Genomic DNA, 12862 nt, shown 5'->3' with positions numbered 1-12862 from the left:
CACTGCTGGGCAGGGCAGCAGGGCCACCCCAGGCGGAGACACCACCAGAGCCCTGGCACTGCCACCAGCTCCAGGGATGCCAGGCAGGGGCAGAAATAAGCACAGGAGCTGCTGTGTGAGAGGGGCTGGAGGGCTCCCCTCAGAGCCCACAGCAGGAAACAAAGAGAACAAAGATTAATAAAATGCAGTGCATGAACGGCCTCCTGTCAGCAGGGATGTTGCAGGTGTTGCAATGCACAACTCACAGCTAATAATAGCATCACCCTGAACAAACCCTTCATATTTGGCTCCATCTTCATCACGTGTCACATATTCCCCCCACCCTGGGCCATCAGACTTTCCCCTCATCCCCACCTTCTCCTGCACAAGTTTACCTGTGGAAGGAGCCATCATTCCCACCCATCTGTGGCTGCCTCCTGCGTGTCCAGCCCTGCTCTCCAAAGCATCCTCATTGGTATGAATGATGTGTCATCAGCAGTGAAAAACTTTAGCATTCATTTTGGTGAATTATGTAAGGCCTGAACTGTATTATCTCATCTGGTAATTAATACTATGAAGAGATCTTGCACAGTGTAACAATAGCTATAAAACTGCTTCAGCTACATGGGATGCAGAGAGAAGAAATTACACTGTATGATCATTATTATTATTTTTGATTTTTTTGACATTTGCTTCTGCTAAATGCTGTAACATCCCTCATGAACTTACTTCCTTTCAAAATTACTTCTCGGCAGAAAAAGTGGTATTAAAACTCCAAAAGGGACATCACATCATTTCAGATGAGTCAAGGCCAGCTAGTTCCTGTTGTAAGGACAGAACTCCACACTGCTCCCTGGCTGGGGAGAAGCTGCCTGTGCTCTTCAGTCTGCCATGTTCATGTCTGGGCAATGAGGGAAAACAAACAAGGGACAAGGAGAGGCTGCAGCATGGTACCAGAAATACCAGCTCACCTGGGGCTGCAGGGGCTCAGCTTCAAAGACTAATTTCTTAGGAGCTGCAGTGAGAGAATCTTAATCATATTGGGATGGCAAAGGAGCACTGCCCTGACACAAATCTCCAGTGCTCTTTCAAATATCCACGGTGACAGTAACTGCAGCCACTGGTTTGTGTCCTTTGAATACCAGCCAGTTTATACAATTAATAACACATCCCTGCCCAATCAACAGAACGATCCATCCTTGCCCCTAGGTACTAATCATGTGTCAGGACAATTAACTGCAGAGATGTACTACGTGAGGAAGTTTGCCCCTAATGCAAAATGTGGCAATTTTTCTGAAGGGCCCAAGGCAACGATAATCTGAATATCCCTCCTTACAATAATTCTGCCCTCTCTAAATGAGAGAGGAGAACTTAGTCAACATGAGACCTAAAAACAAACTCCCTCTGGGTTCAAGCCCACGGGATCCGGAGCACCCTGCCTCCTCTCACTGAGCAGTCACTCTTCAGCAAAGGTTACAATTTTCCACTTACATTGGATCAAAAGTCCCTGAATGGCTAAATTTAAATGCTGATCTCCGCAAAGGATTTTTAAGAAGTGGGGTTTTTTTCTCCTTCCAACTTTCCTAAGTTCACAAGTAGCATTTCCCTCGGAGAAGCCTGGTCTGGCACTAGGGAAGCCTTGCCATTGATTTTCACAGAAATACGATCAGATCTCCCAGTATTCACCATCTGACTGGGTGTGCAATTGGGTGCAGATGAGGGGAGCAGGGAGCCTGAGCACACAGGTCTGGGCATGGAAATGAGTCAATATATCAAGGTACTCTTTGTTTCACTTTGTCTACTCTTCTCTCTCCAAGGGAAACGGGAAAATCAAACAGGTCTGTGCAAGGAGGGCCAAGTCCTCTCCAGTGACTCCCTCCCCACTTCAGCCTCTTGCCTTCTGCTCTGGCACTGCTCCACACTGTCACTGTCCAGGGACAGCCTCCTCAGGAGAGGGGGACAGCTCATATGAAGATGGTAAACAAGGGGCAGCCAGAACCTCTTTGCCCCGTCTGAAACCCGGTTATTGCCAGGGTCCTTCCTTCTGGATGGGAGCAGCCCTGTCAGCAAGAGCCATGGCAGAGCCTTGGTGGCTGGGAGCCATGATCTCCCCACTGCCTCTCCTTGTCCTTTGATTTTTCACTTTGACTCATTGCTCCCAGTCATCCCTCTCATCAATAATAGGAGGTGCTGAGGCACATTTCACAAATGCCTGTGCTTAATCATCTTGGTATCTGAGAGGAGCTGTGTAGATAAGAAGAGCTTTTATCTCCTTTCAGGGTGGCAGTGTGAACCCTCCAGGGCTGCACGGGATGGCTGCAGCCACATGAGGTTCCAGCAGCACCCCCTGTGCAAGGAAAGAGGAGAAAAGCCCTCCCTGTCTGCACCAGGTGGATTTAACCTCCTGCACCGCTTCAGGATCCGGTGAGTCCCACCAAGTCTGTTACTGCAGACCCAAATCACCTTCCCCCACTTGGATGTCGCTCTCCTTGGCTCACCCTTACCAGAAGGACAGAGCCAGCCCTCCCGGCTGCCTCGGCACTGCCACTGCCCGTCCCCCGCCTGGAGCCGGCCGTCCTCACCCCGCCGAGAGAGGCCACCGGCCCCTCGTCACCCTTTCCTTCAGGTACAACAACCTGTGCTTGTAACAGGAGAGCCCAGCAGAATTCCCCTGAGAGCCTGAAATGACATTTCTCAGGATGTGACAATAAAACACCACTTGTGCTCTGCCTCTCATCTGTTCACCCTTTCAGTTAAGCTTTCACCCTGTGCATTAGAGAAATGAGTCATCTTCACCATCTCTCATGCATTCGCATTCACAGCACCTTGCCTTAATCTTCAGGTTTTCACTATCACCTGAAATATATGCTCCTTAATATCTAATATTACTTTATGGGGAAAAACCACTAAAAATAAATCACAGTTATAACGAGAAGCTTCCAAAGACTCTAATCCTAAAATGCACTCCTGTAATAGCACAAGGGAATCTCCACGCTCAGTATTAAAAGGATTATTTTTCAGTGCATCCCCAGTTTCCCAGCTCTTCATTTTCACCTGCAAATGACTCCATAGATTAGCAGAGAGACAAAACTCAATCAAGCATGTCTGTCATTGCGATTATGGCCTGGCTGTAAAGCAATTTCACAGAATGGGAAAGGACCATGATATACCTACCACAGCTTAAAAGCCTTCCTCATTGCATGAGATTTACATAACTTTATTCAGCGTTGTAGATTAAAGGTTCAGAAAAAATTCGTATTTGCCCATAGGGATGGGAAATGAGCAAAGCAGTGACACTGGAGGTAGTTTATCTTTTGAATTGGGTTTTGCACCTGCAGAATTCCCCTCTTGCTTTTTGGCAACACCTTGTGGCTTGCACAGACCCAATAGCTGTAAGGGGCTATTTGTATATTTGACTTTTCTGTCAAATAAAAAAATAATAGTAAGTTGTGAAGATTGAATTAGAGACCTCAGTGTATTTTGGTTTTGACTCAGGCTGTGGAGTTTGATGAGGAAAATGTAACCCTTAACTCTACACCAAGAAAATACACCAAGATCGTTGTGGTCTCTGCTTGAAGATCTTCCACAGTTTCTATAGCATGCCTTCCAAAACCACCCCCAAGGGCAATTTGAGAGCCATGTCCATCAATTCACATTGCCACGTACAGCCACTTGCACATTCTGACATGCCCTCAAATCCTAAATCTGACTTCAAATCTCTTCCAGCAGTTTCTGACGGTTTAAGCAGGAATTGCGGACATCTGAAATGAAAACTGAAATTCTCACTCTTGTGAAAACCCTGAGTGATTTGAGAGCTGACATGTCAACCATCCTGGCTCTGGAGTGAGCGTTCATGCTCATTTTACCAGGAAATGAGCAGGTGGGCAAAAGCTCCTGCTGAGCCCCTGCAAGACACAAAACTCTCCAGCAGTCACAAGAACCTGCCCCAGTTCTGCCGAGCTGCTGGGTTTGGGTTGCTCTGGAGCAGGCAGAGCATGGTTGGGTGATGCTGCACCATGCTCCTGAAAGAAAACAGGCACAAATCATAAAGTCACAGAATCGTTTAGGTTGGAAAAGACCCAAAGATCATTGGGTCCAACCATTAACACACAGTGCCAAGGCCACCACCAAACCACGTCCCTGAGTCACAGCAGAAGTCTCTCTACTCTGGGAAACTGAATATGCTTTGAAAACTCAAAATAGCCAGCCCTGATTTGGTCAAATCAGTGCAACCAAAGGTAGTATGGAGACTTTCAAAAAGCTGATCACATTTTCTAAGGAATGATTAAATCATTCCATTTTCAGGGAGAAAACCACAATGATTCTTGGCAACTTGTTCCCATAAGGGGAAGGGAAAAACCCAGGGACAGGGCTTCCTCTCCAGGGTAGCTGGTCAGGGGTGCAGATTTTTGCTCCTTATTATGAAATCTCTCTTTTGCCCTCCTCAGTAGAAAATATTAATTTGATGCTGTTTAATTTTACCTTTTTCCCTAGATCCTGATTCTTCAAGGCTAAAGCTGAGCTCCCTGGAATGACTGGAGCTGAAACATAAACCTAAGTACTTGGCTGAATCAGTCCCTCTTGAAGTATGAGGAGGAAGACATTCAGGCTTTCTAATCCAGCAGCACAGCAGGGAAACTGCTTGTCTCTGTGTGATTGTGTAATTGCTTTTCAAAGAGAGAAGTGAGTTTCTCTATCCACATTGCACTAACAAATCTCAAAAGTCACTTTGGTCTTCCAGCCTAACTTTCAACATTATTTGTTATGGATAAAACAAAAGACACTTCTCTTTCCACAGCTGACAAGCTTTGCCTCAGGACATGCATTTATTTTCCATGCTGTTGATCTCTTCCTCCCTGTATCAGGCTAATTCATCAGATTAATAAAGGACGATTTAGCTTCCTGCAGGGTGTTATTGATCTCTCAGGGAATGTGGCAGTTGTTTGCTATGGCACCTTTCCCCTGAGCAAAGGGGATGATTTTTAAATATTTCTAATGCTTGAAGGCTACAGCTGACTCTCACCAAGCAGCTACAGAGGAGAAAAAGGCAGCAGCAAAGGGGAAATGGGAAATGTATCACCTGGATTCCTCTGTCCCCACCTCTGTACTCATCAGTGTGTCCAGAGCACACAAATCCTCAGCAAGGAGGAGGGAGTGAGCACTTGGCTCCAACAGGAGGCTCCAGGAAGGCAAGGGTTGAGCTGGCACACATTTCATCCTCTACACCAGGCATTATTTGAAACATGCAGTTCATGGAATATCAGGTGAGAAAGGCCCCCTGTACCACCCTGTCTCAGACCCTGCCAGGTTCTGTTTCAGAAATCTTCATGTGTCATCCAACACAGAAACAAGAGTGTCTCCTTAGCAGTGCTGAAATTCCTCCCTCTACCCCACCATAGCCATTCCTTTACCTTCTGTGCTGGATGAGAAGCTTTAATTCTCCATAATCTCAGCTGTTCTCCAGCTCCCTGCTTGCCTGGGCAGCAGTCCCTGTCCTGCAAACACAGCCTGGCTCCTGACTTCCAGGATGCAGGGCTTGATTCTTGACCTTATTAACAAACAAACAAACAATCACTATTTATTTGTGCCAAGCTAGAAAGCCCAAATGTTCAGACTCCATGACTTGCTACCTCATTCTTGATCTTTCTTCTGATTTTATGTCATCTGTGGCTGTTTCCTTTTCTCCCCAAAACTACAGACGTGTTAAACTGTGACAGAGCAAGCCCTGAGCCCCAGCAGACCTAGGCAGACACAGGGTCCCCCTTGCTCCTCTGTTTGCAGCTCTGTTGTGAGGCGTGTAAATCCCTTGCCTTGAAATACACTGTGTAGTACATTAATTTTATATAATTTTAATTCCTTAATCAACAGTTTTGAAGAATCAAATATCTCTGCAAATTACAACAACATTATTACCTTTAGCAGCCTAATTTGCAATCTCATTAAAAAGATATGAAGTTCTTTTCTGTCACCTACAGTGAATGGAAGAACTTGGAACAGGTCCCCACCTTTCATTAGCCATCCCCTCCCGTGTGCTGTTCCCTGTTTGTCCAGCTCTGGTGTCAAGCTGGGCTCTCCTCAGCTGCTTTCCCAGCCTGCTCTCAGTGCTGCCCATGTGTGATGCCCAAGCACCACCTCAATCCCTACAGCCACTTCTGAGAGCCGTGTGCCACTGCCAGCGGTGGCCTGGGCAGTGCTGCTCCCTCAGGGTCACTGCCACACCCTTCCTGCAGCATGGCACAGCTGAAATTGGTTTCCCCCAAACACGACATTTATTGAACATCTCTGCAAGGATCGAGTGCCTTCTGCATTATCAAAAGATCTTTTTTTGCAGGGCTCAGCTGGTACCTGATGAGATAAATCCCTTTTCTTAATATATTCTGAAAATTATTGAGCTCTGCTTGTATCATTTTCCCTCCCATATGAAAGGAAGTCCCATTTTCTCCAATACAGAAAAGTTTTGGAACCAGAATTAGGCAGGGAAATGTTTGCAAAGAAGGGCTGGGGGCCTGGATCCCGCAGCAGCAGGGCCCTGTGTGGTTAAAGCGGGGGATTAAGGACCGGCCCCACCCCACGAGGCTGCTGCTGTCTGACCTCGCTCCCGCCTCCCATCCAGGCACATTTCTCGTCATTACCCCTCAGCCCCGCAGTTTCCAGTCCCACTTAACGAGGCTGTGTTTATTTATCTGATTTTTGGCATGACAGATAAAACAAGGCTATCCCAAATTTCGGCCCATAAATCCCAGTAAGTAGATTAGATGGACCTAGATTAAAAAGGAAAATGACTGCAGAGAACTTATTTTGGGAACAAAATGAAAGGCTTTAAAAGTGATTTGCTGATCTGCCATTTGCTTGATGTCATCGTTCTCTAAGTGGGTTATGATTGTTCTCACGAATGCAAAATGATATGCAAATAGATCCATCACGTCCTTCCAGTTACATCTGCCTCTTTCCCAGTCTTTTCTTTCCCTTCCCCCAGAGTCTCCCAGAAGCATTTGTCCCACTTGCATTTGTCCCAGAAGCATTTTCAGAAGCATTTGTCCCACTTGCAAGGCCAGGGACAAAGGAAGTGGAAAGAAAGCAAAGCAAACCACACTACACCTCTTCTGACACCTAGATGTTCTGTGATGGTTTATGTCCCTGTCACACAGTGTGCAGTTTCACTTCTGCCCTTGAAAAGCACCTGAAAGACCATTGCCAGTATACATGGCAATGAATCTTTCTTGACAATTTTTCTCTGGTTTTAGGAAACACAGAAAGTTTGCAGTCAGCCATCCTCCCTCCAGGAGTGACAGCCTCGCTGTCCCAGGTGTTTTGGAGCGAGCAGGACTCACCAGGGCTGTCACAAAGTCTTCCTAAAAACAAAGAGCAAATTGTAGCACAAATGCTCTCCCACAGAAAGGGAAATCTGAGTGGGGATTTTATCTCTTGCTCGCCACAGAGCTACACATGATCTTTAGGATCCCCAGAACAAGATTGTACTCAGGGTGAATCCCAGTTCCAAAGTGATGGAGTTTGTGCCTAAAGGCTGATATGGCAAATCTGCACCTGGGGGTGCAGGTGAGGGTCTGGAGCCGTGTGCTTGGAGCTGCTCTCCTGCTCTGCCACTCCGAGGGTTCCACCCGAGGGTGGGAGCTGCCCTGGCCCTGCCCAGGGCTGTCTGTGCCTGCCCTGGCCCTGCCCAGGGCTGTCTGTGCCTGCTCTGGCCCTGCCCAGGGCTGTCTGTGCCTGCTCTGGCCCTGCCCAGGGCTGTCTGTGCCTGCTCTGGCCCTGCCCAGGGCTGTCTGTGCCTGCTCTGGCCGTGCCCAGGGCTGTCTGTGCCTGCTCTGGCCCTGCCCAGGGCTGTCTGTGCCTGCTCTGGCCCTGCCCAGGGCTGTCTGTGCCTGCTCTGGCCCTGCCCAGGGCTGTCTGTGCCTGCTCTGGCCCTGCCCAGGGCTGTCTGTGCCCGCTCTGGCCGTGCCCAGGGCTGTCTGTGCCCGCTCTGGCCCTGCCCAGGGCTGTCTGTGCCTGCTCTGGCAGTGCCCAGGGCTGTCTGTGCCTGCCCTGGCCCTGCCCAGGGCTGTCTGTGCCTGCTCTGGCCCTGCCCAGGGCTGTCTGTGCCTGCTCAGGCAGTGCCCAGGGCTGTCTGTGCCTGCTCTGGCCGTGCCCAGGGCTGTCTGTGCCTGCCCTGGCCCTGCCCAGGGCTGTCTGTGCCTGCTCTGGCCCTGCCCAGGGCTGTCTGTGCCTGCTCAGGCAGTGCCCAGGGCTGTCTGTGCTTGGGTTCCTGCTCTGGCAGCTCTAATTGAACAGCACAGATCCACTCCTGCTCATCAGCCTGGCAGCCCTGAGCCCTTCTCCTGCCTTGGGGCTGGAAGATGCTCAGCCAAATGTCCCTTGATTTGCTCTCCTACTTACCTCTCCTGGAAGGGAACTCGCAGCACAAGGATCGTGGAAGTCTGGAGCAAGGTGCTGGTCACCGACTCTTTGTGCTGTCATGAAGAATCAGGAGAGGGAACTCTCAGCCCCTCAGCATTTCACATCAGTGCTGGGGACCCATGAAACACAAAGAAACAACAGGGTTACAGTCCCAGTTCAGCATTGTCAGCTGCACACTGGTGTCACAGGGACTGAACAATTCTCAGATAAAATTTTCTTCTGAAACATTAGCCGTTGACAGAGATATTTGTATGAATTATGGAATATTATTTTCTTTTTAATTGCATTGATTTACACTGAAAGCTTTCAACATCAGCCTAATAATTATTGTAAACCAATCTGTCATCAGCAATACAATAAAGCACTATCTGAGCCACTGCTTAGGAGGAGGTGATTCTCCTGCATCAGAGGAACTGGAAGGAAACAGAAGCTACACTTAAAAATGCCAGAGTGTGCACCCGGGTTGCTGCAGTTAGGGAAAAATTATGTGAATGATTGCCAATAAATGTGATGGTAGGAAAAACCCTTCAGAGCCAGCAGTAGTGCTGATTTCTGGAGAAATGCCCCGAGGGTGGCCAGGGGCTGGCACCCACCCTCACTGACATGCCCACCCTGCCATCCCTACACCTTGTCAGGGCTCTCCTGCAAGGGTGTTGAGGGGGCCCTGTGTCCCACTGCTCCTCCCCAGAGCTGAATCCAGGGAATGGGAGCTGTGTGGCCGTGGTTCGTGTGGCTGCTGGTGGCACTGTGGCCTTTCTGCCCTGTCACCCCCTCTTGCTCACTTCTGCAATGACACCAGCAAACACCTTTGTAAGGAAACTTCACACTGCTCCAACTCCTTCTCTTAGAGAAGGTCTGACTTTAAAACCAGCACCAAAAAAAGCCTGGCTAGAGGCATGGAAAATTCTAGACAAAGCAATTGCAGCCTCAGCCACTCTGAGACTCTGGCAAAGGGAGACAACAGAGACAAGGTCCAGGTGGAGCTGCTGGGCCAGGGCTCGGTCCGGGGACAGGCTGGGGCTCCCAGAGCCTGGAGAGGAAACGAGGGGTGCTCTGAGCCCCAGATACCTGCAGAGTGAGGAGAGGCAGCAGAAGAGAGCTGTGCCAGGGTGTGAACGCTCTGAACTCCTGTGGCAGCAGGTGCTGCAGTGCACCTTATCTGTGTGAGATCTGCCAGCAGCGAGCTGCACAGCACAGCCTGGAGCAGGCTGCCTCTGCTCCCCCTGCCACACCACCGCGGGTTTTACTGCCACTGCAGAATTTCCACTCCACCGCCAGTCAAGCAGAATGGGCTTCACTTTGCAGTGATCCTGAGCTGTGCACAGGGGTGTGTAGGGGCGGGATGAAAGCCTGACCTGACTCAGGACGTGATCTCCGGATGTTTCCAGGGAAAGGCACATCCCAGGGCTGGAGGGACACCCTATGCCTGCTGCCCCAGGAGCTGCCAGCTGCGCCCAGCAGGGGCACAGAGTGCCCAGCATGGGGACAGGGACACCCCCAGAGCGACAGCCCCTGCCCTGGCTCAGGGCTGAGATCAGAGGTGCTGTTCCTCCTCTTGCATTCCACAAACAAACCCAAGGATGCCTCAGGATTTTCATTTGATTTTCCTGACCCCCACAGCTGCCCCCACACAGCAGAAGGCTGTGATGTGACCTGACCCGGGTGGGAGCAGCAGCACAGAACATCCTCCACAGGGCTGGGCCCTCCTGCCTTCAGCACAACATTCATTTCAGCCTCCAGCCCTTCTTCTAAAGTATCATCCAATAATTTACAGGAGGTGTCAGCTGCAGGCCACAGCCAAAAGGAAGGTTTATTTAAGACACCGTGTGGATTGTTATACAAGATCCTGATGGATTATTCCTATCTGAGAATTTACAGATACTGCAGGAACATGGCCAACAATTTGGATTAGTTGAGATTAAACTCAGACTGAGTTGGTTTTCCTCCCTCAGGAAATCTCAGCCCTAGGCCTACAGATATTTTTTGAAGGCAAGACTTAGACAAAAACAACTTTTACACTTTCCAGCAGGCACCTGAAGTACTTTTCCATCAATCACCTTTGATATACAGAGGCAGAAGTGTGAGCTACTTCATTAAGAGCCCTCACGCATAACTGGGTACATTTACATATTAATCAGACAGCTGAGCTGCTAATCTTTCTATCTGATATGCTTCTGTAACCATTAGTCAGAGCCAGGTGCTGTTAAATACTCCAGGTACCACCAAGTGCTCTAAAATCAAGAGGAGTGTGGATGACAGGGAAAGGCTCAGATTTACAGCGCTCCTGTAGAGCCAAGCACTGTCAGCTCTGCCAGGGTAACATAAATACACATCTCTAACACCAGGAGCTTTAATCCAGTGGGAGCACTGAGCAAGGTGAGGCATTCCCACTGCCAAGAGACTCCAGTGATTCCCACAGAAATAAAGGCTGCTTCCAGTTCTGCCTCCTCCAGGCTCTTTGCTACAGTCTGAGCAGCACTGGGCACCTGGCACAAGACCCTGGTAATAAAGGAAGACAGAGAAGGCATCTCCCTCCAGCCCTGACAGCCCACAACCCAACCCTGCTGTCTCTCAAGGGCAGCGGCTGCCCCACATCTTAACCCAGGGCTCCAGTGGGGTGGGAGAACTCAGCCCCAGGTCTTACCAGAGAATCACAGAATTCAGACTTCAGACATTGCCTTGTTCCAACCCCCTGCCATGGGCAGGGATCTCTTCCTCTAGACCAGGTTCCTCAGGGTCCTTCCAGGGATGGGGCAGCCACAGCTTCTCTGGGGAGGCTGTGCCAGGGCCTCACCACTCTCACAGGGATGAATTCCTTCCCAATATCTCACCTAGACCGATGCTCTGAAAATTTAAAGCCATTCCCCCTTGTTCTGTCACTGCAGGCTCTTGTCAAAAGCCCCTTTCCAGCCAGAAGGTGCTAGAAAGTCTCCCTGGAACCTTCTCTTCTCCAGGCTGAACAGCCCCATCCCTCAGCATGTCTCCACAGGAGAGGGGCTCCAGGCCTCTGAGCATCTCCCTTTGCTTTACTTTTCATCTGGGTGTGAGACTTGCCTTCCCCTGTCCCCTTCTGTGGAAGCGGAGTAGGAAAGGGCTGAGCTGCAGCTCCCTTGGGAAATCCAGGCTTGAGCAGCAGAGGAAACAAATAAAAGCATTAAGAAAAGTTTAACTGTTTTTCTCTCCACCATACTTGCACTCCAAACACAAACAAGTTGGAGATGTTGGTATTAGACTCAGTGCTTTGCAGTTCTGGGCAGAGGGCTCAGAGCTGCTGCTGCTGCCGTGCCCAGACACTTCTTGCTTTTCCCTGCATGCTTTGATGGCAGCTGGTGTTGCTCTGCGCCTAAAATATTTTAAATGGCAAAGCCACCCCAAGTGTCTGGGCAGGGAACAAGAGTCTTGCAGACAGATCACACCGCTATTTCTGGACTGTTCTATAAATACACCTTTTGTCTGGAATCCACCCTCAGAGGAAGAAGCCAAACCTCTGCCCAGCATCTCACCTCTCCTTTTGCAACTGACCTCCTTTCTTCCCTAAGCAAAATCCCTTCTGGATTAAAAACTGATGCAGAAACCCTCCCTCCACGTCCTGGGGCACAAGGCACAGCCATGGGGCATGTCCTGGGTCCCACAATGGCATCACTCTGGACTCAGCCGTGGGGCAGCACAAACCCCACAGCTGCAAAGTGCTAAAGGCTCACCTGGGACAGGGAAATCCGTGTGTCCACTGCTTCCTTCCTCATCCTCTGCTCTGCAGAGAGCCAGAGCCCAGACAGCTCCTGCTGCCTCCTCCCTCTGGGACACAGGGAATTACCACCAGCAGCACCTCTTGCTGTCCAGATTTACACAGCCCAAACCCTTATTTACACTTCAATTCTGTCACTGCTCATGCACAAACACAAATCACATTGCTTTCCCCAGACATTCTTGCCAGCAAAGCTGCTCAGGTTTCCCCCATGGCATTGAAGAGTGAAGTGCTGCCATAGCAGTAGCTAGATATTAAAAATAAATAAATTGGGAAAAGATGCAGCAGCCAGCAGCTCTGATTGAAGATCAACAGGTGTTTGGATTTGCAGAGATAGCGCTTTAACTTAAGCACCTGAGTGACTGATTATAAGACTGTTCGTCTGCTTTGTACTTGAATTAGATGATGCACATTTAAAAACCCATCCCCAGGTGAGTTCTGGGCCTTTTTGGAGATCTGGCGTGAAAGCAGCAGACAGACAGGAGTCACAGGCCAAGCAATGCAATGTGGTAATCACTCACTGAGTGCCATCGCTCCTGCCTGGACTGCTCCTTTGAACAGTTTGGAACAGAAATGCAAATATCTATTTTTTATTAGTGACCCAGCACAAACCCCCTCAGTCTGACCACAGGTGCGGAGTGAGCAGTTCATCAGAACAGTTACTCAGGTGCCTGAAAGGCTGCAGAACCCCAGAGCAAGAAAAAAAGCATTTTTAAAAAAATCCAA

At 49.4% G+C, this 12862-nt stretch overlaps 2 long non-coding RNA genes across 2 annotated transcripts; one reads left to right on the top strand and one right to left on the bottom strand.

The window, feature by feature from the left end:
- The first annotated feature begins 1715 nt into the window (after nt 1–1715).
- Nucleotides 1716–4872, top strand: LOC134560481 (uncharacterized). The gene is made up of 3 exons (XR_010082746.1): nt 1716–1956; nt 2259–2403; nt 4474–4872. It is a non-coding gene; the product is annotated as an uncharacterized LOC134560481 (long non-coding RNA).
- A 518-nt stretch (nt 4873–5390) lies between these two features.
- LOC134560600 (uncharacterized) lies at nt 5391–12267 on the bottom strand. Its single transcript, XR_010082760.1, has 3 exons — nt 12093–12267; nt 8371–8500; nt 5391–5527 (listed from the first exon to the last, which is right to left on the bottom strand). It is a non-coding gene; the product is annotated as an uncharacterized LOC134560600 (long non-coding RNA).
- Between the last annotated feature and the right edge of the window lie 595 nt (nt 12268–12862).

Source organism: Prinia subflava, chromosome 20, assembly GCF_021018805.1.
Source record: "Prinia subflava isolate CZ2003 ecotype Zambia chromosome 20, Cam_Psub_1.2, whole genome shotgun sequence".
NCBI lineage: Eukaryota > Metazoa > Chordata > Aves > Passeriformes > Cisticolidae > Prinia > Prinia subflava.
Note: the sequence above shows the minus strand (reverse complement) of the source record. Positions and strands in the feature narration are given on the sequence as shown.